General features: G+C 59.0%; 1 non-coding gene across 1 annotated transcript; it reads left to right on the top strand.

The window, feature by feature from the left end:
* Positions 1-2,043: 2,043 nt before the first annotated feature.
* On the top strand, positions 2,044-3,858 carry LOC142790342 (small subunit ribosomal RNA). Its single transcript, XR_012889453.1, has one exon. It is a non-coding gene; the product is annotated as a small subunit ribosomal RNA (ribosomal RNA).
* Positions 3,859-4,967: the final 1,109 nt, after the last annotated feature.

Raw genomic sequence — 4,967 nt, 5'->3', positions numbered from 1 at the left:
GTCGACCTCGGGTGACCCAGGTCGCAGTGGGAGCCGCGCACGAAAGCGGCGTCGCGAGACGGCTTCGCGGTCGCTAGTCGCACGAGCTCGGCAACCGCGTCTGCCGGGGCGGAGTTCGGGACGCCGACGGCTAAGTGGGAACCGCCGCTCGGATGTTCGCCGTTTGTGGCCGAGTGAGTGCTGGCACTCCGGCGAAGCCAAACGGGGCCGATTCCGGCACGATATCGGCGTCTTTCTACGTGCTCGCCGGCGACCGTCGCACGAGTACGGCAAAGTGCGTCTGCCGGGGCGGGGTTTGCGACGCGTACGCAATAGTGAGAACCGTCGCTCGGATGTTCGTCGTCTTTCGCCGAGCCAGTGCTGGCACTCCGGCGAAGCCGAACGGAGCCGATTCGGGCACGATATCGGCGTCTTTCCACGTGCTCGCCGGCGACCGTCGCACGAGTACGGTAAACCGCGTCAGCCGGGGCGGAGTTCGGGACGCCGATGCGAAAGTGGGAAGCGCCGCTCGGATCTTCGCCGTTTTTGGAGGAGTCAGTGGCGGCACTCCGGTGAAGCCAAGGTGCGCCAATTCGCGCACGATATCGGCGTCTTTCGACGTGCCCGCCGGCCACCGTCGCACGAGTACGGCAAACCTCGTCTGCCGGGGCGGGGTTTGCGACGCCGACGCAAAAGTGGGAACCGCCGCTCGGATGTTCGCCGTTTTTGGCAGAGTGAGTGCTGGCACTCCGGCGAAGCGAAAGAGCGTGAATGCGCCCACGAAAGTAGCGTATTTGGACGTGCTTGACGGCGACCGCCGCAGGAGTACGAAAAACCACGTCAGCCGGGGCGAGCGACCCACGGCGGTCTGGGTGCTTATCGCTGCTATTATAGGGGCACCCCGGCAGACGCAGAAAGAAAAAAAAAAATGGGGACATGGCGTGCGTCACCGTGCGGCTTCGCAGCGTTGCCGAAGTCGCCGAGCCCTTCGACTGAGCCGAACGGCGGACAGGGAACGTTGGTCGGCCGTTCTAACCTGTCGGTGCCACGCCGAGACGTCGTTAAGGAAAACCGCGTCGTGGGCCTCTACGACGCCGTCGATTCGTTGTACGTTTGGTGTCCAGCGTGTCGGCGGCGAGTAGCGGACACGTCGTTCACGACTTCGGTCTTTCGCAGTCGACGCGAACTTGCGGAGAGTCGTGGTGCCTCACGTTTTCGGCAGAAACCGCGGCGGAATTTTCCCGTGCGTGCGCGCACGACCTCGGTGCTGTGCCGTCAGCGTAGTGTTGCACAAACTCGTGGCCTACCCAAGGTGCGGTACGTTTGCGGCCGTATCCTCGGTGGCAATTTCGTGAGTAGGGTCGCAAATTCTACGACCTCGGCGGGTTTGAGAGCGACGTAGACTTGTGGCACGCTCAACGTGCCACACGTTTCGGGGCACACCCGCGGTGAAATTTTCTCGAGTACGCTCGTATTAGTGCCCAAGGAGGTCTGGGTACTTATCGCTGCTATTATGTGGGGGTTCTCGTGAGCGGCGTACGCGAAAGCGACCGGGTGTCTGATATGCGGCGGGCTTCGGCCTCGTCAAGCGTGTCCTCGGGTCTGCTCCAGGGGAATCCACGGCAGTCGTCTGCAGCCTCATCCGCTTGATGCGTTAGGGGCTGGTTGTCGGACGGTGCCGTTTTACCACGATATCGAGGTGTGTTCCGTGTCGTCCTCGGGCGATTCAGATGCGAAAGCGCCGAAGACGCGGGCGTGACCCGTCGTCTGGCGGCTTTGCGGTCTCGGCTCCGTTGCTAGTTCCGGCCGGTCCACCGACAGTGCAGCGGGCTTGGGCAACCCGCACGGCGCGACCGAGTCGATGCAACGAAAAAGAGCGAGCATGAACGTGCTTCTTGCCGCACGGCTCCCACTCGTCTTTCGGGAAGGTTGTGCCGTAGCGAGCTCGAACGCCGTCATCTCGGAGTGCAAAATAAGCGTGTTGGGGCGCCTGAAGGTGGCCTCCGCCGCACACAGACTGCGTCCGGCCCGCCGAAGGCGAGGACGGACGCGCAGTCGAACGATTACCTGGTTGATCCTGCCAGTAATCATATGCTTGTCTCAAAGATTAAGCCATGCATGTCTAAGTACATGCCGAAATAAGGCGAAACCGCGAATGGCTCATTAAATCAGTTATGGTTCCTTAGATCGTTTCTTCCTACTTGGATAACTGTGGCAATTCTAGAGCTAATACATGCAGTGAGCCTGGAGCCCTTTGGGTAACGGGTGCTTTTATTAGACCAAGATCGATCGGGTTTCGGCCCGTATTGTGTGGTGACTCTGGATAACTTTGTGCTGATCGCATGGCCACGAGCCGGCGACGTTTCTTTCAAGTGTCTGCCTTATCAACTTTCGATGGTAGGTTACTTGCTTACCATGGTTGTTACGGGTAACGGAGAATCAGGGTTCGATTCCGGAGAGGGAGCCTGAGAAACGGCTAACACATCCAAGGAAGGCAGCAGGCGCGCAAATTACCCACTCCCGGCACGGGGAGGTAGTGACGAAAAATAACAATACGGGACTCTTTTGAGGCCCCGTAATTGAAATGAGTACACTCTAAATCCTTTAACGAGGATCAATTGGAGGGCAAGTCTGGTGCCAGCAGCCGCGGTAATTCCAGCTCCAATAGCGTATACTAAAGCTGCTGCGGTTAAAAAGCTCGTAGTTGGATCTCAGTTCCAGACGAGTAGTGCATCTACCCGATGCGACGGCTCGGACTGAACATCATGCCGGTTCTTTCTTGGTGCACTTCATTGTGTGCCTCGAGATGGCCGGTGCTTTTACTTTGAAAAAATTAGAGTGCTCAACGCAGGCGAGTCGCCTGAATAAACTTGCATGGAATAATAGAACAAGACCTCGTTTCTGTTCTGTTGGTTTTTGGAATACGAGGTAATGATTAAGAGGGACGGACGGGGGCATTCGTATTGCGGCGCTAGAGGTGAAATTCTTGGACCGTCGCAAGACGAACTACTGCGAAAGCATTTGCCAAGAATGTTTTCATTGATCAAGAACGAAAGTCAGAGGTTCGAAGGCGATCAGATACCGCCCTAGTTCTGACCATAAACGATGCCAACCAGCGATCCGCCTGAGTTACTCAAATGACTCGGCGGGCAGCTTCCGGGAAACCAAAGTATTTGGGTTCCGGGGGAAGTATGGTTGCAAAGCTGAAACTTAAAGGAATTGACGGAAGGGCACCACCAGGAGTGGAGCCTGCGGCTTAATTTGACTCAACACGGGAAAACTTACCCGGCCCGGACACTGGGAGGATTGACAGATTGAGAGCTCTTTCTTGATTCGGTGGATGGTGGTGCATGGCCGTTCTTAGTTGGTGGAGCGATTTGTCTGGTTAATTCCGATAACGAACGAGACTCTAGCCTATTAAATAGGTGCGGGGTTCCCAGCACCTTACAACCTTCTTAGAGGGACAAGCGGCTCCTAGCCGCACGAAACAGAGCAATAACAGGTCTGTGATGCCCTTAGATGTCCGGGGCCGCACGCGCGCTACACTGAAGGAAGCAGCGTGTCTTTATCCCTGTCTGAAAAGACTGGGTAACCCGTGGAACTTCTTTCGTGATTGGGATAGGGGCTTGCAATTGTTCCCCTTGAACGAGGAATTCCCAGTAAGCGCGAGTCATAAGCTCGCGTTGATTACGTCCCTGCCCTTTGTACACACCGCCCGTCGCTACTACCGATTGAATGATTTAGTGAGGTCTTCGGACCGATGTCCGGCGCGGCCTTTCGGTTGCGCCGGTCTGTTGGAAAGATGACCAAACTTGATCATTTAGAGGAAGTAAAAGTCGTAACAAGGTTTCCGTAGGTGAACCTGCGGAAGGATCATTAACGGATTGTGAAGGGTGAGCGCCTCGGCTGCGTCTGCGCCCGACACTTTCTGCCGCTGACCCCGTTTGGACGCGGGGTCGGCTTTTCCCCACGGGGCTGCCTGAATGTGGAGCGGCACCCCGTGACAAATTGTTGCGCCCAGCGGACGCCAACACCGCGACCTTGGACGGTCGGCCAGGTGGCGGACGCGGGTACAAACGGCGCAACGCACTCATAGGTCGGCTTTCGACCCGCCACTGCACCGTGGCTCGAAGCGCTCGAAATGCGCGACCCGACCGCTGCGGGACCGCCTAGTACTGTAAACAGGAGCGGCGGAGCGCGAACGGCGAGTCGTGGTTACGTCGGTAGAAGGCGAGGCTGCGCGTTCCCGAAACGCCAGCCGAGTGCCCTCCCGACCGTTCGAGCGTGCAAGAACGAGACCCGACAATCGCGCGGCGACTGCCAAGTACGAGAGGAACGGCACAAGCGTCGGCGGTCGGTCAAGGAACTGGCGATGTGACGGGTCCGCTGTGCACCAGTGCATACCGTCCCGCCGTCCGCGGCAAGCGCCTCCGCGTCCTCGGGTGACGGAGGCTGCCGGTCGGTTCTTGCAGGCGAGGGATCTCGCTGGCACCGGTTCGCGTTGACGCGCGGCCGGTCATGGCACGGCGATGCGACGGCCGAGGTGCGCAGTACTCGATGGAGGAACCGCACGCTCCGATGACCGTCCCGCCCTCCGCGGCGTATGCGTACCGACCGTAATGGTTGCAGCAGCGCCGGCCGGCTTTTGAATTCGCCACACGAAACACGGTGCGAGATCGCGGTTAGGGGAGCGTCGACGTTGCCAGGCGTTTTGCTTGCTGCCGAGGGAAAGGCGGCACGGCCACGTCGCGCTCGTCGCGATTAGCGGGTCTGCGCGCTTTGGGAAGGTGCCGCAACGACTTGCCGAAAGAGGAAGCACGGAAGAACGAGGGACTTGGACGTCCCGACAATTGAACGCACTTGCGGCCAGGCCCTTGCTGGCTTCGTTCTTCCGCCTCGAGTAGGCTCGTACGCGGCTCCGGCGCCGAAAGTGGTCCTTGGCACCGACTTCGGTGGACGTGGGAAGTGCCGCGCAAGTACGGCGCGCC

This window comes from Rhipicephalus microplus, unplaced genomic scaffold, assembly GCF_043290135.1.
Source record: "Rhipicephalus microplus isolate Deutch F79 unplaced genomic scaffold, USDA_Rmic scaffold_99, whole genome shotgun sequence".
Taxonomy (NCBI): Eukaryota; Metazoa; Arthropoda; class Arachnida; order Ixodida; family Ixodidae; genus Rhipicephalus; species Rhipicephalus microplus.
Note: the sequence above shows the minus strand (reverse complement) of the source record. Positions and strands in the feature narration are given on the sequence as shown.